This window comes from Phaenicophaeus curvirostris, chromosome 2 (assembly GCF_032191515.1).
Source record: "Phaenicophaeus curvirostris isolate KB17595 chromosome 2, BPBGC_Pcur_1.0, whole genome shotgun sequence".
NCBI lineage: Eukaryota > Metazoa > Chordata > Aves > Cuculiformes > Cuculidae > Phaenicophaeus > Phaenicophaeus curvirostris.
This window is the reverse complement of record NC_091393.1, coordinates 123,011,302-123,038,557: the sequence shown is the minus strand read 5'-3', so window position 1 is coordinate 123,038,557 and position 27,256 is coordinate 123,011,302. Positions and strand designations below refer to the sequence as shown.

The 27,256-nt window shown below is 41.1% G+C and overlaps 1 protein-coding gene across 2 annotated transcripts in view; it reads right to left on the bottom strand.

Moving 5' to 3' along the window:
* Positions 1-27,256, bottom strand: part of KLHL29 (kelch like family member 29) — a 406,051-nt gene that overhangs the window by 319,368 nt on the left and 59,427 nt on the right. For both annotated transcript variants that reach the window (XM_069850743.1, XM_069850744.1), the window contains exon 2: positions 18,983-19,089. The gene's annotated coding sequence lies outside the window, so the exon portion shown is untranslated. The remainder of the gene's footprint in view (positions 1-18,982; positions 19,090-27,256) is intronic.

Here is a 27,256-nt window from a genome sequence, read left to right as displayed (position 1 = left end):
CACAGTTCAAGGAAAAGGATAAAACAAACCCACTCTGCAAACCATCAAAAAAAGCTGACACCTTCCAGCCACGTCCACGGGCTGGTACGAGACTCAGGTGTTCTCCAGTCTTGTCAGCTTTCAGCAATGAATTGGTTGCTGTGAACATGACCATGATCAGTCTAAGCAGGAAAATGTATCATTCCGGTATTCTACAGGGACAACTTAGTCATCCCCCAAGTAATGAAGGAAGCGTTTTTTATGATTCAAACACCCGTCTGGGGCACAACTGGTCTGGGCTCGACTCCCAGCACCATCACAATATTTCCTGGGGAAATGTAGTGCTTGCCTCTATCTAGAAGGCCAATGTCAGTGAGTTGATAAGTATAAATAGCTAAAGTAGAGTAAAACGATACTATATAAGCAGCTCTGGGTTCCAAGTTCAGCTCTCTACAGAGCTCCACTCAAATCAGAAGCAGCAAGCCTTCTATGGAAACTCTGCTGTAAACCACTCTTAGATTAGGAATACTCCTTAGAACTCTGTAGGGACATAAATCATTGCTGCTGATCTGCACACTCTTATAGTTCAAGAATTAGTAACACTGAACTGAATTTCATTGGCTAAGAACAAATATTTCCATGAGCAGACATTTCTAAATTAAGGATGCTTTTGTTTTTTTTAATGACTGGAGGATATTTTTGCATGCAATTTCAATTTTGATCTACTCTGCCCCAACTGAAAGTTTCTCTGTTTGTATTGTGCAAGAATATAAAAAGAAAAGGAATAAACAAATCTAGTCCCTACCCAGCAGATGAATGTTATTAATAGGAAAGCAAAAACATAAGAAAAAAAAAGGTCAAATGATTAAACCATGGTCAAAAAAGCAAGCCAGTGGGAAAGTTAGGAGTAAAGTCAAGCACATGATTTCACTTGTGGATTTCAGAGTTAGAGGCCAATCGCTTATGTGATAAAACTCCTCTTATCTCTTGGGTATACATGTATCTAAATGCACATCCAAACCTTAGGAATCAACAAGTCTTCCTAAAACAGAATGAAGACTCTCAGGTTCATTGTCTGAGAGGACGGATGTTTCAGACTAGGAAATTAGCTGTTATAGGTGAGACAAAACTCAAAACTACTCAGTCTCTAACAGCCTTTGAGACCCCACATAGATGATGGGGTGTTAGGTAGCCAAGCAGATTTCAGTAAGGCAGCCTCTGATCAGTCTTTTTTCTCATTTACATCTCTGAAACAGAGGTTAAGTCATAGAATCACAGAATAGTTTGGGTTGGAAGGGACCTCGAAGCCCATTCCATTCAACCCCCTGCCATGGGCAGGGACACCTCCCACTGGGCCAGGCTGCTCCGAGCTCCATGCAACCTGGCCTTGAACATCTCCAGGGATGGGGCAGCCACAGCTTCCCTGGGCAACCTGGGCCAGGGCCTTACCACTCTCATAGTGAATAAATTCTTCCTTACATCTAGTCTAAATCTGCCCCTCTCCAGTCCACTACCCCTGGATTAGGTTTTGCAGGAGGTACATCGAACAAGTCTAACATGACTGTTTTTTTGGAGGGCAACAACTCTGAATGCTGTCAGATTAAAATACTTCTGCATGACTGTGACCCAATAACATGGAAGGAACGCATTTTAAAGCTAAAATAAAAATACAGCTCTTTCAGATTGGCTTGTTTGTCCTCCCTGCTCATTTCCAGTTCAGAAGAACACAAAGTGGAAGAGAGACCGCAAAGTGCCAGAAATAGCCATCGGTCATCTTCACCTCCAGTCATTCTCCCCTCCCGGCTGCGAGTGCTTTCTGCACTAATGCACACACACACATCGTGGGCAGCTGCTGTAGCTGCTACACAACCATTAAATGATTATGGGCGACAGGAGAAGAGCCTCCTGCGGACTTGCTCTTGCCTGAGCACATCTTTCACACCACAGAAGTTCGAGACTTTCCCAGCCCAAACAACTCGGACACGGTGTAATAAAAACCCATCCACACAACTGAGGAACCGCTCTCTGCCAGCAGTAATTAAAATTAATAATTCACAATTATTTTCATGAGCATGTTTAGAAAAAGACACTGCCAGCTCACTGAATCCTCAAAGCTGACAGACCTTGAAATAGGCTGTGGTCAGGTACAGCATGTTGCTGGGTTTCAAGCAGTTAAAAACATGCTTTGCATATAGATTCCTCATCCCGCTCGCCCGACCTGCAGCACTGACGGTCAGAGGCATCTCCATCCTGCAGTCAAACACCTGAGCTGGCATCAATGAGTGGGATTGGTAAGGAAAGAGGTTTTTCAGATAAATATCACTATGTCTACAGTTACTGTTGCCCAGCTGGGATTCAGGGCTGTATCGGTGTTAAAATTTCTTATTCTTGAATCTGAGTCTTACAGACTAGAGATTTGTTCCCCGTTTTCCATGCATTTGTATTAAGTTTTTAATCACTATCTCCTTCCATTTCAGCTTCGCTGGTAAAGAGGTTTCTAAGGTACAGAGTAGCCTGAAGGTTATCAGTTTTATACATTTACAGAGGTAGAAGAATGAATAAAATTCGATGTAAGGGATTAGGATTGTCAGTTTCTGGAACACTATTTACTTACACAAACAATTTTTATGGATGCGGACATCTACTATTCATGATAGCAGCCTTGATCAATTCTGTCCCTTTGAAACTTATCATAAAACGTAAAAGTCCATGTCTTGCCTACATAAACTCAAAATTTGTAGGCAGCGTGTGAGACCAAGAATGTAATGATGGCAGAGAGAAAGCAATCTCACACCTAACAGATTGTAGATCCCTAGGTATCAACCTGCATACCACTCCTTCCTTCCATCAACTGGAATATTGATTTTTACAATATATACCAGAAAAAAAAGATTTCTGTGGACATACTGAATGAGGAACAGGTTAATGGGATTGTCTGCCTCTGTAGTTGGAACTCAAAACTGGAAGTGAAAACAAGAGAGGTGGAATATCCACCGTCTTATATCAAACGAACTCTCATCATGGCTTTCAGTCAGAAGACCTCAACGGAACAGATATTCCCTTTTTGCTGAGACAGAGGAATGCCTGATAAACATGTTTTCCTTTTTATCTTTACAATCATTATACAATTTTTCGCAGAAGGGTCACTGGGCACTGGAACAGGCTGCCCAGGGAGATGGTTAAGGCACCATCCCTGGAGGTATTTAAAAGGCAGGTGGATGAGGTGCTCAGGGACATAGTTTAGTGGTTGATAGGAACGGTTGGACTCGATGATCCTAGAGGTCTTTTCCAACCTACTGATTCTGTGATTCTACGAATCTAGAGTGATTTTGCCATACTGTATGTAGGTGTGATGCTGTGCAGGAAACGGGAGCACTGAATGGAGAGGGAACAGCTAGAGAGGCAGGGCTCAGGAAATCTCTCTCTCTCTAAGAGATTCATCCAAAGAAAAGGAGGCAAACAGTATAAAACAACTGCAGGACTTGAGCTCAAAAGTCTCCATGGCCATCAGCAAAACTGCACCAAGTCTGAAAATGTTACCCCAGACTTCTTTAGGTTTCATCCAGGTACCAGCTATTTCTTCCAATACTGTTTATTTCTCCCACACTTCTCTTGTATTATTGACCCTAGTTTTTATCCATCAGCTTCCTAATTTGCAATATTAAGCCAGTTTACCACCAAAGATGAAATTAGGACCCTAAAATTTAGGGCTTCCCCTCCTTTCTGCACTGTGAGCCCTGCACTTGCTGTGAGACATCCCAAGATGTAACAGTAGACCCAGGATAAACATTGCCAGCTCCCAGATAAGTTCTCACTTCATCCCCTCCTTCCGTAGCCATGGATGTTGGCAACTCAGAAGAACAGCAAGGATCAGTATCTCCTGCCGGGCTGCCAGGGAGAGCCCAGCCAGTGTCCCAGCTTCCCCCGTGGGAATCTGAGAGGTAGGGAGCAAAAATCATAAAAAGCGCACAAATCTAAATTAGGAAAGACCTTGAAGGCATGCAGCAGAGAATTAAAAAGCCTGACAGTTCCATATCACTATATACTAAGGTCCCTTATATCTTTGGAAAGTCAAGTCTAAGTTATCACAACTAAAACTTGTTATAAATCTCCTTGGGGACCTTGGCTCAACTCTGGCAAATAGGCAGGAGAGTGAAGGGGAGGGCAACCAACAAAACAGTTAAGAAAGAGGTAAAGGGAGAAGGCACTGCTAGAAGAGGCATGAGGAGCCCCAAAGCCACCTTGGGAAGCCAGCAACAACCAGAGCAGGCAGTGCAGGGCGAGGGCACACACACGTGCACACGGAGGATGCAGCTCCTCAAAATTTTCTCAACATAAAATGAAGGCAACCCAACTGCCCAGGCACTGACATGTTCTCTCCTTGAGCAGAGATGAGAAGCAGCTCTGTCTGAGCAGAGATGAAAGCCCAGTTTCCTCCTCCATCTGCCAGGCAATCTTGCTTGTAATGGATTAAAGTGGTTTAAGTAACAATACATTTAATAAGGTCAGAAGGGCAAGGACACAATCACATTTTGATTGTTTTGAACTACATACGGCTTTGCATTTTTGTTCCTGTTTTAAACAGAAAACTATCGGGGTTTTTTTTTGGCCAGAGTTGACCTGATCTAAGGATACAAGTAAGACGAAGAGCTGAGGGAGAAGTACCATCTTTATTAGTCCATCGATAGAGACAACAGGCGAGCCTCCAGACATCAAAATCCACAACCATAAAATGTTCACTGAGCGAAGACCACTGCTCTTTAAATACGAAACCATATAAATATGCATGTATATACATATACATGTATAAAAAAATGAATACCTTGCTTTAAAATCTGAAAGATTTTCTCAAGCTTGCACCGCCAGTAATAAATACAGCTTGTCTTTTGGTTGGGGAAAGAAAATCACCAGCCAAGAAAAACAGACACTGCGAAGACCCCAGCAGCAGAAGACAGTTAGCTATTGCCTACTGTGATTATGGAAAAGTGCTATTTCTTATTCTGTGCCTCGCTCTTCTTGGGCATTCTTTCCATCCACCTTAAAAATTATTTTAGGATTCAAGCAAATAGGGCATTTGGGGGATCCAGTGCCCCTGGCTAAGCCTTCCCTGACCCTCCCTTGGGGAAAAAAAAATTAAAATCAAGCAGCCACAGAAGAGAAGTAAGTTTGCAATTCTTCAGCGCTCTCTTTCCCCTCCACCTAATGCAAATTCAAAGCAGTTCCTGTAGCAACTGTAAACACCCACACAGCTTTCCAGGTGGGGGGAAAAAAAATCCCAGAGAAGTAAATATAACAGTGCAATTTCTTTACCCGGTCTTTGCTGAGTGACTGGATATAAAATCTGTTGCTGCCTTATGGACTAACACATACAAAGCCTTCAGGAGAAAGGAGAGATGTTTTGGGGCACTGTGAGGATTTGATGGCTGTCTTATCTTTCCTTGTACACTGAAACGTCTGCATAACCTAATAGCATTAGCTTACTAACAGATATATTAATAGGTGTGGGGGAAGGGAAGGGGAGGGTGCAAAAAAGCTACTAAAACATATTCCACCTACACATCTTGCTATTCAAACTCAGGTAGAAAGCAAATTACTTCTCCTGGACCAGGAGAAGAAAAAAAAAGAAAAAAAAAAGACTAAAAAAGAAAGAAAAGAGGGGGGAAAAGCACTTATTTTCATCTTTTTCTGGAAATCATCACAGATAAAAAAATAACCTTATACTAATCACTGCATTTATCAACGTATGATAAGGGAAGAGAAACTAAAAGAAAAAAAAAGAAAAACTACTCAAGATCTGCCACAACATCTTACAGTAAGTAATTTCAGGGTGATAAATATAATGCTGGCCTCAGACTGCTAGAAGGATTAGATTTAGCTGTAAAACAAGTGCAGTTAACAGTTGCTGCTGGGTCTGGTGTTAGGATTAGAAAGCACTGCTAATCACAAGAAATGTAAAAAGATTAAGAGGTGATGGTTGCCGGTAAATTTAAGAGCATGTAATTGCTGGAATTCATTGTGGGATTAAAAAAGGAAAAAAAAAGAAAAGAAAAAGAAGATAAAGAATAGGCTGTAAATGCAGCAGCCAGTTTCACCTGCACCGTCCACAACCAGTCCCAAGGATTAGGATTAGGACAGTTAAAAAGAGTGGAAAAGTGAAATGTGTGAAATGTATGCTATGGCTTATGCTGAAGGCTCCTAGGAAGGCTTTAGTGAGGAGAAGCAAGCATTTCTATTCTGGTAGCTACGCATTAACTACTGCAATCTAAAGCCTCTTAGAATAGTGGGTTTGAGTTAAAAGATCTTGCATACCAAAATCCTGCCAGAACACAGCAGAGTTGCAGCTTTTAAAGGCACTAGTAACAGAAATGAAGATGGTATCTAGCATTTTCATCCTTTCAGCAGTAAGGATAAGACACCACCTTAATTTCCTGGTTTGTTTCCAGCTGGTTTCCATTCACCCATATGATCTATTTGTTTTCTTAGTTATCAAAGGCAAGTAAAGCTCCCATAGAAGATACTCAGTCTGGAGAGTGTAAAAGGATTCTCCCTAGGAAGGAGAACGGAGGACAAAAACCAAAATCTGCTTCCAAAAACCTCAAAAAAAAACCCCCAAACAAATAAAAGCTGCCTTTTAAAAATCAAATTTGAATTTTGGATGGAGAATTCACTTGAACCAGCGCAGAGCACTGCGTCACAAGGTCAGATTCCCTAATTCGCTTATGACGGAGCGTTCTCCATGCAAAGTTCATCGCTGTCACCAACTCCAAAACTGCCTAGTCCGTAATACATCTTGAGAACACAGACCTCTGCAAAGCCCATCAGCTTCCCCGCAGGCCTGATGGACAGTCAACAGTTGTTTAGCAGTGAGGCCACCCAAAACTTCCCTCTCTCCCACACTGTCCCAAATCTATCCTATGACTCAAAGATTAGAGTGCCACCATGCAATTTCATGAGCATTCGCTCCGCTCAGCTGCATGTCCTCCTGGACCTCCAAGGAGCTCGAATGTTGATTCAGACCAACCTCTTTTCGCTCATTAATTTACCTTCTGTACATCTGGACCTTGCTATGAAAGGGCTTGGGGAGTGATATGGAATACGACTATCTCATCATTTTCTAGCACGCCTTTCATTCAAGTGCTCCTGGTGCATCTGTCTGGATTTTCAGACTCTAAGACTGCTTCTCCCTTCTGTTCCCCCAAAATGAACATTTTTTCCAGACGCTTGTAGCAGAAGCAGAAATAACCATCTTCCAAGAGTTATAAAACAGTCGTATTAAATAATAGAGGTGAAAGCACTGTGCATGATTTCTGCAGAAGTCTTTTCAGTAGAACAGATAAATTTATTCACTGCATTATGGAACAGTTTGAGAAAACAAGATCATACAATGTACACTGCCTCTATTTAAATTGTTTCATTTCTATTCATGAGTGCTCTGATTAGATACACTGAAAATATCATCAGTAAGGAATAAATAATTCTGCCAAATTAATAGTTGTTGATTTCTTTTACCTGAAAATGTAAGTAGTATCTCATTCACACTAGATAAAGCTGCTATAATTTGGATGCATCGATCTTGTTGGTTCAAGTTCACACAGCATACCAAGACAGGTATTCATCTGCATTTCCTTAATATTAAATACCTTCTTTCTGGTGTTCTTTCTGCCTGATCCAGTGGGAGGTGTCTCTGCCCATCGCAGGGGCGTTGGAACTAGATGATATTTAAGGTCCCTTCCAACCCAAACCATTCTACAATTCTATGTCTTTCAAAATGATAAGTTCTTTAGTGAGGTAAGATGGCTTTATATAAGCTTTGCTTGGCCAGATTTAGTAGCCAATTTTTTTTTTATTTATTTTTTTTTTTTTTACCTGTAGTTGTTTTCCCCAAATACCTGAATGAGAGAAAAATTGCTCCAAATATAGAAAGTGGTTTAGAGTTGGTATTGTAGGGAATACAGGTAAACTTCCTGCAGAAGACAAAACTCACCACAAACTCAGCAAGTGCTCTTTAATTAATAACATCTTTCTGCCTTGGAAAGGAAGCAGCCAGAAGAAACAACCACTAACACCATCAGGTTATGGGGGCTACTAACCATCCTCTCTCCAGTGCCTCCCTCCTTGTAAAGTATTTTGCTAGAGAAAGATGGGAAGGCATGGATTTGTGCAAATGGAGCAGACAAAGTTGTTTTTTAGTAGAAAGATCAGACTAATATTTGGCTGGAAAAAAAAGACTTAAAAGCATAGAGCTAAATATATGTTTTAGACAGTACAGAATGATGAACGCACTACATCTGCTCAGCTTACAACCACACGAGGAAAAGCCCTCTACATTTTTGAAAAATTAATCCAGTTTGACTCAACAATGAATTCTTCTTCTAACAATCAAATATAATTGCTGTAACAGTAAAAAAAAAGTCTAAACGCAGAGCTGAGTATTTTAAGAGCACCCTGTTTGCAAAGAAGCCAAGTGACACACCTCAGGGAGCAACTGCAGGCAAGATAAATCAAGAAAATGCTGAGTTGAGATGCAATTTGACAGTTATTAGCAGAACAGGAGTAATTCGATGAAGAAAAAAAAATCTGACAAAAATTTCAGTTCAGAGCTACAGATTTTGGAAGCCTATTTGCACATAAATTGGAAAAAACAATTCTTGCATTAGAAACTGATGAAGATGAAACAATATACCCTAAATCCTAGCATATTTGAAATTATTTTCTTTGATTCCAAGCTGATAATCCTGTAACAGGCAGTAACTAAACAGGGGCTTACCAGACTTGCTCTGCATGTCGACGAGACTGCACCGTCAGATCCTGATCTAGGGCCATTCAACTATCAGAATAACCGGATTTACTGCTATACGCACCTTTGTTTTTGCCATTTGAAAGCATCTACAGCACACAGCACATTCGGCTGTGTTTTAAGCATTAGCAGCATAAATATCCCCTCGTGTACCGTATACTTCACCACTTCTGGCTTCCCATAAATCAAGCATACAACCAATCATCTTTATGTTGGACGTTAATGGCAACTCTATTATTCAAATCCAGGCTGTGTAGATTTGCCTTTCACGGGGCTGTAAAGCAGCTCACGAGCAGGCTTACGACTAAGCAAGAGAAGATTCAAATCTAGCCGTGATCTTCCCACTACAACCCCACCACTGTCAGAGATGTGGTATTCTGCATCTTTCAATTTATCTCAACCGTGCAAAAGGCTTTTTAAAAAAATTCCTATAAGCAGGGGAAAAAAAAAAATTCAAAAGCCTTTTGCACTCTTCAAGAGCTGCTTCTTTGTGTCCCCATAAACATTCAGTGTAAATGTTTTCTTTCACATACTCGTAAGCAGAGATGCTGTTCTTTACTGCATTACAATTAGATGCACGGATTAAGAGATATCTTTTGTGTCATTATATCAAACTCTTCTACAAATGTACAAAGGGATTTTATAGATTGTTGTCTTTTCTGCTTACCACCGAATTTTCCGCTCAGCACAAAATGCTGTAGAAGGGAAAGGTACCTTTTCCTGTGTTTACAGTGCCCACCAAGAACCATTTCAAAACCAAATAAAACAACTTAGCTATGATTTAGGCAGCACAAACTGTTCTCCCATGGGGTTCTTTTTTCACTCTCCTCTTCCCCTCATCTTTCAGTTCATAAGGATAAGGAACATGAAAATGAAATGGATTTGTGTTTAAATAATTCATCTTTTCAGGCACATCAAACCAAGTACTAGAGTTCATCCACAGGGCTGGACAGATTTAGCTGATGCCAGCAGTATTTTAAACAGCATTCTGGAGAGCTAGTCACAATAGGTTGTGAGGAAATGCTGAACAGCTGTGCTGATAGAGTTGTTTAGAAACTACATGTGTTGAAACTCTACCTATTCTTAACCGAAGACAGCTGACACGGAGACGTTACCAGCTGCCCCAAAATTCCACTGCATTTTGGAGACTCACGCCTGCAACAAGAGATGCTTTGTGAGCAGGGCAAGTTCTGGCACATCCCAGGAAGATGAAGAAAATTACAAAGGCCGAGTATCATTTTGCTGCCAAGCAGTAGGAAAACACACAGAAACATAAAGCATCTTTAGGAGCACAGGTCCCACAGGGTAAACATCCGCACTAGCTGAGCTGATCCTACAAGCCAAGTTGCCTTAAACTAAGGTGCCATCGGGATTGGGAAGTGAAGCGATGTTAGTAACTCTCCCCGTCTTTAAGCAACAGAGGAAAACAGAGAGGGGTTCTGGTGTATTTTTTAACATTCTCAGAAGTACAAACAATGGATTTACTCTTGCGGGAAGTCTAACAATATTCCTCTGTAACCTTTGCTACACTTGCACTTCATGTTTACTGTGCTAAACAAACCATACCAGATTCTTGCAGTTAAAGTAGAGAAAAAAATATCTAGGAATCAGGGCTTTGTTTTTTTTACTCCCCCAAAAACCAGAATATAAACCTTTCAACACTTAATAGTTAACTCTTTGCTTTAATAACACGATTGGTCTCTCTCCTGCACGTGAATAGCAACATTACAGAAGAGTCTTCAAGGGAAGACCAGGACAGGACACCAACTTCTCATTGTCCAAACTAATTTAGAAAACTCAGCAAAGAAATATAATTAGATTTCAGGATATAAGAGCAACTGACAACAATTTTAACAACGCTGCTTGGCCTGCGTAGGATATGGTTGGTTGAAGAGAAGAAATGATTTTGCCCTGTAGAAACCTTGAGTGGGTTAGTAAACCACCACCGTACCAGAGATGAATTTTTGCAGTCAGGTTTATGTCTTCAAATTCACTGAAGTGGAGATTTATTGCAACAAAACCAGACAAAACCACTGGAGGGATGTGTTGGAAGTAGAGCAGGACAAAAGGAAAACAAATGCAGAAAATATAGTATTCTTAGATCTTCGGTGCAGCCCTCTCTGACTTATTCAAAAAGAGTTTGCATTTCCAGTCTAAGTTAACGTGGCTCATAATATTATAATCTAAACGACAGAGAAGTTTCGGTAAAGAGTTAAGTTTTGTAGAATGTGTTTTGGATGAGTTTCACTAGAAATAGCTCAAAGTACATTTAAAGAAATATCATCTTTATGACGTGCTTACTTTTGAGGGTAAATTTGGAGCCCTTCAGCAGAAAGAAATCTCATTACAAGCAGGATATTAATGGCTCAGAGCCACTGTTTATACAGTGAGAGCCCTCTTTAAATCACAGATGTTTAAAAGTGTCCTTGTTCTGAGTTCCCAATACAGGGCATCCCATCAAAAATTTATGGCCTCATGCTTTGCAGAATAATAGTGTCCATCTACCCACACAAGATATCTGAGCAACACAGACTCTTCCACTTGGCTAATCTTCTCACATTAAGTGGAAAAATCAAGTGCCTCAGTCTTCATGTGTGGAAGCCACTCAAACACAAAATGTACAACCTCTTCTGCCCATAACATATGGCTATAAATACACGTAAGATGAGAAAAGGTGGGTTAATTGATTCTGACAAAGAACCACCACAATACAGCCCACCATCATAACTAAATGCTTACAGTAATGCCTATCGAATTACAAGTTCTGACCTTTGGTGATGTGGAAAACAGCGCTCGTTTCCTTCCTTCACAAACCAAAAACTTGCTGTAACACTATTTTTCAAGTTTGAAACTGAAATTGTTCTTCCCCTATCCCAGCTGACAGCATTAGTTGTGGAGGAGCTTGCTTCCCAGAGCAAGTGGAATATAAAAACAAAGTTGCTGTGACCTTAACAACAATCCTGTTTGTATGTTACAATACATTTTCCTACTATAACAAGGCAAAGTCCCTTGTGTTCCGGTCAGAAAAAGTCATCTTCCAGTAAAAGCATACTGTGATCAATAACATTTTCTTAATATATTATATTATCTCTCGCTGAAACACTTTTTCACTTGGCATTTCAGGCTGCCGAGTAGGGGAAATTCATGACAAAACTCAAGATGGTAAATGAGATACTGCAAATTAATTCCATCCAAGAGCAATCTTTTCGTTTGTGAACGATTTGACAAGCCTGTGTCGTCTGACTTCAGCAGAAGCTTTCTCAGCTTTCAAATATACATGAAACAGAAGAATCTGCTCCACTACCGTACTAGTCTTCACTTCAGCCTGCATAATTTTGTGTTGAAAGACATTACAGTTTCAACAACCAACTTTGAGACCAGAATTAGTGGGGCATACTTTAAATATTAGTTTAGAAAATAGACTCAGAAGTCTGCTGTACCAATTGTGAAATCCTGTTTGCAAGTCACAGCCCAGATCATGGCAGAGAGCAGGAATCCTGCACTTTTGAAGCTGTTTTGCCACTGAGTCACCCACAATCTAACCCTGAAAAGGCCCGAGTGATGAAAACACCAGCTGAAGGATCTCAGTTTGGTACCAGCAGAATTCAAAGGCAGCTTTGTCACAATGGGCATTAAAGTACTTCTCTAGCCGCGTGCCTGAAATTACATTAGCTACGATGAGCAGCAGCTTCATTCCCCCCTTGGAGCTAATGTCCTTCTGCAGGCTGAAATGGTGACCTGGTGGCACACGACTGGGAGTGGAGTCCATGCTCCTCGCCTTCCACATGAAAGCCCATCATCATTTTCGCACCGGCAGCTGGAGATCCAGCTGCATCACTGTGAGTAATTGGTGTTCAGCATGGTCCAGAAAGCCATGACCCTGCAAAAGGCTTGGGTGCATGCCGGATATTGTCAGTAGGACGACTTCCATGCACACAGTCTCGGAAAAATTAGGTGCAGAATCACTGCTGTATTAGTGTTTCAGAATAAGGAATAAGGGACAGGGAGTTGTTGAATATTCACGCTGCAGCAATGCTCCCTGTATGAATTCTCTAGCAGAACATGTGAAGGCTGTACCCATACCCTGAAGAGTTTACCATCCAACATCCCAATTAAAAGAGATACTTTAGCGTGTGCCCTGTTTTAACTTCACAGGGCAGGCTCATTGACTAGTTATAGTCCTACAGTGAAGGATGTGCTCTATTTCTTCACTTAATCAAGACTCATGTTGAAAACAACATGAAAGAAGTGGGAGAAAACAGATGAAAAATTAATTTACATCTGCAAATCCCAACACCTCATGAGATCAGAACCATGTAAAGGGCCAAACAACCCATCTACCTAAGAAGTCAGTCATAAAAGATAAACATCTTTTTTAACTGTAGAGGAAATGCATCTAGGAGAGATGCACAATATCCAGCTGATGGAATAAATCCAAGCAGCAGCACATCAGATATGTGAGAGAGAAGGGGCAAAAATAAGATTGGTCCCTCTGACAAGCAGTAGCACAGATGACCTTATAAGCAAAATGGACAGGAAGGACAAAATAATCAAAGTTTTGAAGGACAGGACTACATTTGTGGCATTTTTTGGGTTGTTTTTTCTTTTTTTTTTTTTAAACTAAATTAGGCAGCAAGTCTTCATGCAAATGAGCACTTATAAAACAGCCTTTCTAGGTGAATAATTTCTTTTACGATTAATAAAATCTGCAATCTGAGTAACGACGTTCTGATGACTTTTTGCCATTTGCAATTATCGCTCATCCCTGCATCAAAAACTCATTATTATTAAAGCTGAGGAAAAAAAATACTTAACTGCTTCTATGAAAGGACTTAATTTTTAAAAGAATACCAAGTTTATAAGCTTTGTTTCTACTTCCAAATCTTGAATATGAAAAATGAGGCCATCCTAGCAACCCTTGTGTATGTCTCCTTCAATTGCCAACAAGTAATTTGGATAAAAGCACGTAATTTGTATGGTAACACAACCCATTACAAAAGCATACTTTGGTTTAAAAGCAGCCTACAAAGAGCATGGAGTTAACATAACCCTGTATAAGTACAAGCATGTAGTTTATACTATAAACACGCTCAGTTTTTTGCCTTTTTTATAGCAGTTTTCTCCCAAGGAACTGAAACCATTTAACAGTTACTGTAGGACACACAGCACTTTTGTGAATAAGAGTATATAATCTCCATTTTAATGGCAGAGAAGCTGAGGCACAACTAGTAAAAAGGCGGCTGTTGCGGTGATAGGAACCATATGCAACACGAAGCTCTGTGTGTAAACCCAGGTCTACCTGACACGTATTACCTACAGGTAGAAAGGAACATAGGTATTTATTTATATATAGTATATATAACATCTCTATAGAGATGTTGGTGTGAGCATTGCCTGTGCCTCACTCCATCCTTGCTCCCTGATGTAGCAGCTTAGCAGGATCAGAGCCCTGTTAAATATCTTCCAACCCAGATCCAGTTAAATGGACTCAAACACAAACAAAAATATTGTCTGATGTGTAGGTGCTTGACAAACATTGACTTGAGCTCTTCATAAACATGATTGGTCATGATTTAGTGGATGGTTAAAGGTCTGGAGAGTACAATCCTGGGGCACACAGTAAAAGGAGAAGAGGCAACAGGCAGAAGCTGCAATAAGGGAAAATCTGGTAAGATATAAGGGAGAAAAATTCAGAGTGGGCGCTTAACTAGTGGAATGGCTGCCCAGACAGAACCACAGAATCACTAGGTTGGAAAAGACTCACTGGATCATCGAGTCCAACCATTCCTATCAAACACTAAACCATGCCCCTCAGCATCTCATCCACCCTTAAACACCTCCAGGGAATGTGACTCAACCCCCTCCCTGGGCAGCCTCTGCCAGTGCCCAATGACCCTTTCCCAGAAAATTTTTTTTCTGATGTCCAGCCTGAACCTCCCCTGGTGGAGCTTGAGGCCATTCCCTCTTGTCCTGTCCCCTGTCACTTGGGAGAAGAGGCCAGCACCCTCCTCTCTACAACCTCCTTTCAGGTAGTTGTTGAGAGCAGTAAGGCTACAGCCCCTCATCCTTGAGGGTATTAAAGGACTCACATGGACACGGTCCTGAACAACTTGCTCCGTCTGAGCAGTTGGCCTGCTTTGAGTAGGAGGCTGGACAAGGTGACCTCTCGAGATCCTCCCCAAACTGATCTATGCTATGAATATCATACCAACGACAAATGAGGTTATTCCTTGGCTTCTCTGCTGCATCCCAAAACTCATCACAAATTCATACTGACAGTGTGTTCCTGGACTTCTGTGGCTGACTTAGTCCACTTCATTTGGCTTGCTCCTTGTCCTGAAAAGGATGAAACTGAACAAACCAAAATCTTTGCCTTTCACCCACCTAAAAACTACAACAATGAAAAGCAAAATGCAATCAAGCACCTAAACGTACGTGGTCATTTGAGGTCCCGCTTTGAGTTTACATACCTTCCTGACCTTCTCTCCTCCTAAGACATACTCCAAAAAGCAATCAGTCTGCTGTGCGGAGAGATCCATGGTTATTAAAATAACTGCATCACAGAAATGGTTCTCACTTTCTTCATTTCAAATTCCTCCCTACCACCCACGCTTTCATATGAGGTGCTGCATATGGCAAAACCTAATTCAGTTTGAACCAGAAAAAGATGGGGTTAAGTATTTCCTCAGCTGGAATACAAAAATTGCAACCGCACGTGATTCTCAAGATATGCAGGGCTACAGTCAACACACATAAATACTTTTTATATCCTCCAGAAAAGCTAATTGAGTTAAAAGGCCTTTTAAGGGAAACAGCTGAGCTAGGAATATCCAAAACCACACAAGACTGTGCAACTTCTACAGGCAGACCACTCCCAGAAGGAGACAAAGTCCAGCGTGCAATACAAGACCCTTTCAAACAACTTCTCATGAGTGACAGAAGCCTTCAGAAGGAAGCCTGCACACCACTGGCTTCTCAGTTCCATTCCAGATTGCAGCCATGGTGGCAGAAACATCCACAGGCATACCATACCCTAACAGAGTAACTTTGCAATGATTTGATATTCAGCTTATGACTACCCTCAGCATTTCATACTGATGCGAACTAGGCAATGCTGCAACATATCACAAGCAAGATTTCCTAGGCATTCGTCACCACAGAAAGTGAATTAAACTGTCACTCATCACTGTATGAGTTGCTCTGGTATAACTACTTCTTCATGAGCTGGACACTCCTCTGAATTAGAAACTAAACATTATGCTGCAAGTTAAAAGTCTTCATCCTCCTTTCTGCACATTTGCTTTTCCTTTCTTCTTCTCTTACTTTTTTTACCTATTTTCTACTCAACTGCGGTTGGACTCGATGATCACCAACCTGGTGATTCTATGATTCTATACTTTTCCCCTGACTCAGTGTGTTGAACCATCTCTGCTCCACTTGTCCCCTCCATGCTTCCTTTTGCTCCCCTCCTTGGTAGCTATAAGCCGAGGAATTTGCACATGAGCTCCAGCCACTCTGGCAAGACTATTACCGATGACCTGAGCTGATGATACCGACAACCTCTTGGTCCTTTTCCTATTCCAATTACAAGTCAACCAGTCAAAGCTTGTAGGAGCACAGGAGCATGAGCCCCCGTGGACCACCTGATCATGTCTAGCTAAGGCTGAGACTGTGTTCCTGCGTGTCCATTCGCTGGCATGTCTCCCAGCTCACACGCTCTATTAAAATACAGGAAAAACAGAGACATTATTCATTGTAGAGGCTACTGAAAAATAAAATTTGGAGAACGTTTGATTTAACTACAACTACAATGCAATTACAGTTGTTGGTATCGGCAAGTTGCAGCATTATATACACATGCAGGCACAGACATAAAGGAATGCAAAATAAAAGCCTTATTCATAATTCAGACTCAATTTCCAGCAACAGTTTCCTATACATATTATTATATACACTATTTATGACTGCATACTGGCAGCACAGAAAAAAGGATTAAATACACCATCCCATACGTGCTTGTACACACCCAAGCAAACACACAGTTTCCTGTTTTACCGGGAATATACTAACGATAGAAATTTAACAAGATTTTTAAATTATCAAAGCTATATTGAAAGCTTTGGGCTAGCCACTCAGGAAAACATGCTGCCTTCCAAGAGGGAGTGACCTGGAAATGAGATTTCATTGTTTCCAAAGTGTAGTTCATATTCATTTATGGGAAGAGGCTGCCAGAAACATGACAACCAAGGTGCGTTGGGTATACTGAGGTGTTCGGGAAGGAATCCTGCGCAGGAACAGCAAGTATTGGAAGTAAGGATTGCACAACAGTGTGTGAAAATACTAAACAGATTACAAACATGAAAAAAAAAACACCAACCGAAAACCAGAACTTAGTGGTCTTGGCAGACAGAAAGGAGAACTTGAGCCAGCAACATGCCCTTGCATCCATCCCGGGCAGCGCTAACTAGCCAGAGCACAGCCAGCAGCTCCAGGGAAGTGATCCTTCCCTTTCATGCAGGACATGTGAGCCCTCCAGAACAAGAAGGTTTTGACACAGCAGAGCAAGTCCAGTGGAGGATATTGGTGGCTGGAACACAGGCTGAGCTCCTATGGACCCCACTATGTTTTCCAGTTCCCCAAAGGGAAGGTGCAGAGAAGACAGAGTAACTCTGCTCCTCGAAGGGCATAGAGATACAACAAGAAGCAAGAAGCTGCGACAGAGGAAATTCAGGTTACAGATGAGGAAAATATCCTTCATGATGTGGTGAAACATGCAACAAGGGCACAATAATGTTTTAGAGTCTGCATTCCAAGTCTGATGAAGAGCAGCTGAGGCATCTGGGATTGTTTAGACTGGAGAAAAGGAGGCTGAGGGGAGACCTTATAGCTCTCCACAACTACCTGAAAGGAGGCTGTAGGGAGACGGGTGTTGGTCTATTCTCCCAAGTAACAAGTGATAGGATGAGAGGAAATGGCCTCGAGTTGTGCCAGGGGACATTTAAACTAGATATTAGGAAGTGTTACTTCATGGAAAGGGTTGTCAAGCATTGGAACAAGCTGCCCAGGGAAGTGTTTGAGTCACCACCCCTGAAGTATTTAGAAGACATGTAGATGTGGTGCTTTGGGACATGGTTTAGTAGTGGAGTTGGCAGTGTTAGGTTAAGGGTTGGACTCTATGACCTTAAAAGTTTTTTTTCCAACCTAAACAATTCTGTGATTCTTGGAGACAGTCAAAACCCAGCTGGATGAGGCCCTATTCAACCTGCTCTAGGTGACCTTGCTCTAAGCAGGAGGTTGGACTAGATGATCTCCACAAGTGCTTCCCAGCCTGAATTATTCCACAAACCTATGTATCTGGTTGGGCAAAGCCAGAAACAGGTCAAAGGATGCCAAGAAGACAAGAAAGATAAATCGCACCAAGGGCCAGGATTAGCTCCATGAAGAAAAACAGAGGATTGCCATGAGAAACCACGAAAGTGGTGAGGCAAGAAAAACAGCAGGCTGAAAGAGAAGGTGCAAGCAAAGGACTGAGACTGAGGAAGAGGCAAAAAAATGAAAAAATAAATATACGTCCACTAAATTACGCTTTCCTCCAGTAGCTGGGAGAGGAAAAATCCCACACGAGTTGTTCAGCAATGAAGTCAAGTATTTTAAGTTTCTAGTCTGATATGCAGAGTAAATTGCATAAGAGAGGGGATCAGTTTTCTTTCCCCTCCCCACATCCCCAAGAAACCAAGTAACCTTTAATCTCCCTTTTCCAAATATTTAAAATTGATCTTGCAAACTTCACAGATATTTATAACCATGTATGTTATGAAGAATATTTCATTTGTAATACAAAAATACAAGCACATTTGTCAGCCTAAAAGTCAGAATGTTCGTTGCATCCGAGTAAGAGTCTAATAGCTTTTTACAGTTTTATAAGATGTAGACCTACAAGTCTGTAGACATACAAACTTTCCTTCCTTCCTTCCTTGGAGCTATAACCCCAAGCTCAAACACTCCTGATCAGGTTTACAGCATTAGCATTCATCCTAGCACATTAGTTTTTTATTGTAACACAGATGCTCAGTTGCACATGCTCTGATAGGGACTTGCTGCAGTCACTGAAAGGGAAAGCACAGCCCAAATTGGTTTTGTGCAAGCAAATTAAGAGACCATGAAAGAAAAACAAACCACAAAAAGAACAGATATCTGCACACTTACCCTGTGATGTCCAGGATCTGTATCAAAACGAGCCTCAGGTGTAACAGTCAGTAAACAGGACAGCAAACCCTTGCATTTAGCAGGAGGTTTCTGGGAAGCCAGATTACCTAGAAAGAGTTGAAAAGAGTAACTTTAATACATGAAAATGAAGCAATCTATGCTTAATAAGAAGAGGCCTCAGTTGAGGCATAGCACAAATAAAAAATAGCTGCACAATGGGACCATGCCACCATGATCGGCATGAAGAATTTAATCCTCTGAAGGTGACAGAAATTTGTTACGAAGCACAGAGAGTGAGACGCTGGTAGATACTTGGGGTTTAGCAAAGAACATCTAATACCCAAGATAACATGGTGTTAACCCTCTAATCAAGGATGCAGGGGAGACCAGAAAGAGCACAATATTTTGCTTAATTAGTTGCTATCAAAGAGAGGATGAGTTCAAGCACTTGCAAAACAAGGCAATCCAAGATTATTTGAAAGTTTAACATCATTCTAGACTCTTTGGTAACATAGGGTTTGCCCGTGAAATAAAAATAATCCCTAGAGATAATTTAAAGAAATATATCTCATTTTAATGCCCTGGGTAAAATGTCTATTCATTAAAGCAAAGCAGTTTTATTCCTATGCTCTCCATCTCAGATGTAATATATATGAAAGCAATCTTTATGACAGGAAGTGGCATGTAATCCTGCAAGAATGAACTGCTGTCATTATCTGCAAATCAATACAATTTTTTTTAAGTGGATATAACAGTACCTATTGATTTCACGGTTTTAGCACTGGAGTTTCAGTTTCTACAGAGAAGATTCTTACAACGACAAGACAGCTACATACAAGTAATTGAGCTGATACAAACTAATTTGGAGTTTACAGTACAATTCCCTTGAACAATGCAATCAGGGCTTCCCTTCCATTGCCTCAGCCTTAACTTTTCGTTTTCTAGAAACTTCATGTTTTGTATAATTATAATAATTTTGAGGTGGTAGAATGACACTTCACTAATCCTACCTGTAAGCTGTAGAAAGTTTATCATGTAAACATCTCCTTGAAAGATATCTTCCTATCCTGCTAGTGTAGTGTGTTATTACAAAATATATGTATGACTTTTTGCTGTGCTTGACCAAACGATTTCTCTTGTGAAAGCTTATAACTGGGTAAGTGCCGAAAAGCTTAGAGCCTGAGGAGGTTTGGTGAAGGTGAGGATGGTGAAGGAAAAGGAAACAGAAGCACATGGAAGAACTAAATAACTTATCCAAGGTCATTTGGTGGACCAGTCAAGCAATGAATCTCATTGGGCCATGCTCTATTCCTTTAAGAGAGTTTAATAAAACTGGTAAATTCTAACTACATTTCTGCAAATGAAGCATATAGAAACTTTGGCTTGACAAGCTGATCAAATGGCTCATCCTGTAATGAATGATCTGTAATGAGAGCTGGCTGCAAGGCAAATGTACCATCACACAGATGAAGGAAAAAAAAGATCAGACCACTACAAAAAAAAAAGACTTTGAAGCGATGGGATTAGGGCCAGCTGACATCCCAAAATTAATCTCATAAAGCAAACAGACAAAACATTTACTATTTTTATACCTCATTTGATGCAGAAAAACTAGAGCCTTGCCTCACTACTAGCCAGCTGCAGGTTACTTTCTTGGAAATTTAAAGCAAGAGAAGACAAGGAGGAAGCACATAAAAGGCCTGGGGAGGGCACAGATACGTAAACATCTCATCCCCATTATCTGTCATCATTCCTGTCCTCTGTCACACAGAGCTCCATCCTCCTCTTTAGCCTGCTTTGTTTACAGGGTTACACTCGTTCTGGAGTTAAAGCTTTCAAATAGCTGGTCTTCTTATTTATCTATTTAACACTTCTCAAACATGTTGCTGAGATATTTCAATAGAGTATTTCTGACTTTCACAACACAACTGAAGAATGTAGCATGGAACATCTGAAAAGCTCAAACAAAAATAGAATCTCCTTTTTGTTGTGCTTATTGTTTGTCAGAAAGAGCACTGTTTTCATGAAGCAGTTTATGGAAAGGAAAGAAGAAACTCAAGGGAGTCATTTCTCCTTTGCGTAGCGACTCATCATATCATAGTTACCCCATCATCTCCAAGGGCAACACTACGCCAGAGCTGCACTGGAAGATCTCCTTAGGGAAACATCCACTTTTCAAAGCCATCTCAGGACTCTTGTTCCAGGACCATGCAGAACAGAAGAAGAGCCTTTGATAGTAATAAAAAATAAAATGGCTTTCTGATAGGGGAGAAGCCAGAGAGGCCAATGACAGTTTTACATGAAGGAAATCTTTCTCTTTCCCACCTCAATAACAAAAGATGTGAAGAATATTTACAAAGTGTATTGTAGACTGTAGACGGCAGCGCCATAGGGAAAGGCAAAACAGACCTCACAGCTGGATACAGGACATCTGAAGGAAGAAGGATCAGAAGGAAAGAAGCGAGAAAAGAAACAAACCATTACCATAAAAACAGGAGACAAAGATAGGCTGAAGTTCAAAATCTGTTTGCTTGCTCCTAGACATGCAGTACCAAGTAAAAGTCAAAATTATTACTTGTGGCAACACAAAAACAGGATTAATTGTCTTTCTTGTTTAACATACTGCAATTTATATTATTCACTAGCATTTGGGTGGGTTTTACTTTCCCCACTTTAGAAAGCCTTTGCTGTTTATGAGAAAGGATTTTATTCTCACCAAAGCTTTACCACAGTTGCCATTGAGGGGGCGTAAGGAGAGCAACACCTGCTATGCATTTCAGAACCACTTGAATAAAACACCAAAACTGGAAGATGCAGAGGCACAGCAAGGAGTTTTACACCCAAATGAAGAGTTGCCATCTCATTACAGCGTAATTGAGGTAAAGCCTCAATTCCCTTTATCAATACTTATGAAGTTGAAGGTACCTTACAGATGCCTACAGCAGCAGCCCCATCTCCCCTTTGAGAGCCTACAACCTCAACAGAGATAGGTCGTATCTCCCATATTGTTCTTAAGCTTCTAAATTAAATTACTTGAAGTAATCTGATGAAAACCAAGCACCTGCTTTAGACACTGCATCACTGTAGTAGCAAGCTTTACAGGACGAGAGGGAATGGCCTCAAGCTCCGCCAGGGGAGGTTCAGGCTGAACATTAGGAAAAAATTGTTCATGGAAAGGGTCATTGGACACTGGAACAGGCTGCCCAGGGAGGGGGTTGAGTCACCTTCCCTGGAGGGGTTTAAGGGACGGGTGGACGAGGTGCTGAGGGACATGGTTTAGTATTTGATAGGAATGGTTGGACTCGATGATCCTGTGAGTCTTTTCCACCCTAGTGATTCTATGATTCTATGATCCTATGATTCATTCTCCAGGGTAATACTAGCAAGAGGCCAGACAAAACATGGTATAAGAAGTTGGTGTCAGCTGACCTACCTCACCAAGACAGGCATCTTCATGAAGGGATGGAATAATCAGAGTTGCCTTTGACTCAAAAGACCTGATCAGTGAGAACCAGGTCTGGAACTTTTGGGGAAAGCAGCTACAGCAATTGGATTCCCCCAGACTTGAGCAGTTGTTGAGTGGACAAAGTAGAGTTACCCTGTACTAGCAAACAATCAGCTACGGTGACAGCACAAGCAGCTAACAGAAAGCTCACTATGATTCAATTTTAAGTAGTAAATTAGAAAAGCCTTTTCCTAAAAGCAAGGAAGAATGAGGGAGAGAATAATTTCTTATCGTGCCAAGTCAAAATCATACTTTCTTTACGCAGCAAGACACAGTTTCAGAATTTCCCTGCTGCAGACAAAGCATTCAAGGGCAATACAGAAAATCAAGAACTGCACAGGGTGTGAGAAGCATATACAGATTTGAACAGCATCCTCCTGATCTAAAGCAAGGCGAAGTGCAGACAGCAACATTCAGAAACCCAGTACTGCAATGAAAGGAAGCTTGGAAAACCAAAACTCCCCTGAGTCAAGGATCATCCACCAAGACATCTGCCTTACTTTGTGCAGCATCTGCAGAACTAGGAAAACCAGAAGGAAAGCAGGACAGGATTACTGACTGATCTCTCTACTGCTATAGAACCACACCTGCCAGGAGCAAGCTAACATCTTCCAATGTGTGGTGAAAAGCAGAGTTCATCTCTAAAACAAAGCCAACAGTTTGAATAATGACTAGTGAAATTAAAGGATTGAGAATAATCTTCTCCTTCCAGAAGCAATGGTACTTCTTTAAGAAGGGAGAAAAAGAGTAAAGAAAATATTCCAAAGCTGTCACATTCCTCTCTGGGTAGGGAATTACTTGCGTTTGTTCTTCTGCATTGTGCGAACTTCTGAAAAGCAGGGAGCAGCCCCGGAGCCCTTTAGTGACTGTCCCAGAGCTCCCCCCGAGCAGAGTTCACCCAACAGACTGCTGCAGAGCACACAACACACACCTCAGCAATGATGTAGTGCCTGCCCATATCTTGCTCACTTGGAAAAAAATGGTTAGAAAGAAAGGCAAGAACAGGAAGACAGTTATTGTAGGTTAATTAATCAGAAAAAGTTCAATGCAAAAGCATTCTGTGAAAGCCTTCCCATGCAGACAACCTATAAATTAACTGTGAAGTAGAAAGTGCGTTAAAAATGCCCTTTACAAGCTGCTCTGCACGCAAACATGACCTCCCCCACCTCAGCTACCGCAGCATGGAGCAGGGGATAAAGAAAGGGAAAGAAGCACTCAGAGGCACAGTTGGAGCACACTATCTTTGCAAATTAAGAGAGTAAAAGAAACTAAATCAGAAAGAGAAAAAAAAAAAAACAAAGAAACCCCAAAACCAACGAACTGAGACTCCAGTCTAAGGCGTAACGCTTACTAGGCAGGCTAAGTAGTTGTTTAATAAGAACTAAAGAAAGGTGCTTAGAGGCAGCCTATCTGGCAAATCAAAATCGGTCACCCTGTACACAGCTGAGCTTCACCCAACTGGGAAGCCCTACAGACACCTTAAGTGTTAAGAACAGACAGACATACCCAAAGCTCTCAGTGCTGCACAGGTTAGGGACTATTGCTGTGCCATCCTAGGATCTTCAGGATATTTAGATTAGGGCTGTCCCGGCTGTACAAGGAAAATCCTGGTATTGATGCAACGTTGCCAGAAACCAAGCAAGTGGTCTGAGAAGAGAGCAATTATGGATCCCATGAGAAGCTACACAGGCTCTGAAGCTGGGCGAAGCTGCAGCCAAGTGTTGCAGGCTGGGACAGAAAAAATAAAAGCACAGGGTGGGAAATGAAGGATGAATCCGTTTTCACAGCCGCACTTGACTTCTTGGGAAAGAGTGACTACTCTGCACAGCGACACCCCCAGAACGCTATGATGTATCTTGACCCTAATCTATTATTTATTAGAGAACTTACAGATCTCTTTTCCCCAAGTGACAACCAGCCAATTACTAATTTGCAGGCTAAAATGCTCCAAGTTCTGCAGATCCCAGAGCATTTGCAAGCCAGAAGGATTCTGAAAGGTTGGAAAAAACCACAGTAATGCTGCCAGTCCTTGTCAGGACCCAATATAATTTAACCAACAACCACTGAGACTGAGGAGACACCCAAGAAAGACCACAGAGAAGGATGTTGGTACATGCCTCAATTGCAAGTTATTATATAAATCTTTTAGCATAACAAACAAGAGCATCGCTGCACGTACTGTCTAACAGCTCCCGGTTTGAAATGATAATTGCTGGATTCTTAAGACTACTTGGTACATATTCCTTGATGCTTCTTGCCATCACACTCATCGCTCTGAAAGCAGGCTGGGAACTATTAAAATCTCTTCATCAATGATTTAGACAGACTGACAGTAACCCTGAGATTATTCTGTGTCATACTTTAGAGTAACTCGCCCAAACTCAAATGCTGGCCTGTGCTTCAAAGAGTTAAGAGGAGGATAGGGAAAATAATTTTAGCTCAGTACTCCTCTGTTCCATTACATCGACGAATGAACTCCTCCTATGACATTACGTAGCTTTTGAGAAAATGCTTGTGGTTTAGAACTGACTGTTCAGTTTGTATTCCTGCATGGATAATCACTTCTTTAAAAGGAAGTGTACATCAATAATATTCATGGGGAGCTTTATAAGAGCTTGGCAAACATTTCTGACAAAACAAAAAAACTCAAACAGAAAGATTACTCATAAAATGCTACATCAACAACACTTTTTGACAGGCATCTGGATTATGCTGCTCTTTAAAAGGGAAAAACAAAGATGTCACTTCGAAGTTTAAATGGAAACAGTGAAATATGCCATTAAAAATATCAGATCATAAACAAAGCTATTTTTGCAAACTCAAATGCAATGAGCAATTATGTCTAAGTGTGCCAAGATAACTTACAGGCACTCTTTCTTAAAAAAAAAATTACTTTTAAAACAGCACAAGATGTAGAGAGATCATAGGCTAGTAGTGAGTTTATAGATCTAGAAGATCCGACATCCCACATTAGTAGCCTACCAAACCTCATCTTTCTCTTCAAATGACCTTTAGCCAAAGTTCTAAATGAATTGAAAGTCTACATGTTTGCCCACCTGAACAAAACCCCAGAAGAAAGTGTAGATGACACTTTAGGGGCTCATCCTTAAAGAATGTATTTAACTGTGCTTCCCAAACCATATTTAACTGAACTGCATTATCCAGGCAACATTAAATCATGTGTATTCTGCAGCAAGGCTCACACCCAGATGACTGATGATGCAAACAAGAATTTGTTACTCATTCTGAGTTTATTTAATTTTTATTTCCCAGGAAAAGCTCAAGGAAAGGTTGCGTGGAGTTCGAAAGAGAGATGCAAAATATTCACATGCAAAAAGAAACTGCTGAAAAGACTGCTTATTCAAATGAACACAGAGTTCTAATGGATCTGCAATGTTCAGTTCAAAATTGTTCACCTGAATAGGGAAGCTTCTTTCAAGACAAATGCATAGAGTCTAGTACAAGGAGTAGGTTTCCTTAAAGTGGAGTCAGCTTCTTCTCAATTCATTGAAGTCCACTGGCTTTGCTGGAGATTCAGTGAAGGCAATAGGCAACCTGTGTTGAAAGGTCTTTTATTTCTTTATTGAAGCGAAGACTAGCAACGATACCCCTTCTGCTGAAATGGTTTGAAGACATTAGGATTAAAAGGCTGAAAAGTTTTAGGACAGCTTGACTAATATATCTTCCCAACTCCATTGCTTCACTGAAGCAGCTGGAGAGACTAGTGTTCAAAGCACTGACGCATTTGAGGCTGAAAAGACCTCAACTTCTTTGACATCATGAACCGAATTTCTGCAGTTTAAGGTCTTTTCCACATTTTTGTCAAAAAAGTCAATAGAAAAAGTAGAAACAGAACAAATCTGTTGGCTTGCCATTTGCAGGTGGTTTTTAATAGGAAGTCCTACTCTTCTAGGAAGACTCAGAGGGACTATCACAGAGTCAGCTCACATAACCAACTGCAAGTGATGTGAAGACAGCGACATCGTGTCTTTTGTAGAGTGAGAGGAAAGCTATTAGGCAGCTGTAGAGCAGCAGGAAAGGAACGGGGGCTTCTGCAAAAGAGCCAGAGCCATGGCTAAGTAAGTACCTGACTCTTATGAGTTTTGTGTGTCCCCTGTTGTCTTATGTGAAGCCTTGCACAACACAAAAACAGAATGGAGAATAGGAACTGAACTTGGGTCATGATGTACCAGACAGCAGGAATGAGAGGGGGAAGAAAACACATTCTGTTGGGTCTGATGCTGCAAAATGGGAAGGAAGAGCATCGTTCCATTAGCTTGGAAAGTACAGCCCCTGCTTGAAAGGGCAAAAGTCAACCATTTCTCATATGATCTGAGCTAACGCTGCCACACCCCAAAAGAAGGTAACATCTTTATGCAATATAGAAACATAGAATGGTTTTGGTTGGAAGGGACCTTTAAAGGTCATTGCACTGATATTTTATGTATATATTTAGGTACAAAGTAGTCTGAAAGGTAAAAATACAGCCAAGGTGATAACACTGCAACAGCGTAGTATGGCCATCAACATACTGTACCCCAAAATGATTTTCAGAGCTGTAGGTGTCTGTCTAGAGAAGTTACCTTTTGGGTACAGAAGGATTGACAGAAGTCACCTCTGATTCCCCAACTACAGTCTCCATTTAGTCTCAGACTCATTTTGGACTGACAAATTGACCACAGCATGTGAAACCTTATGCTCTTCACGGGGACCAATGCACTGTTTACCAACTATCTGTTCCTTTTCAACCTTAGTCTGATTCTCTTGCA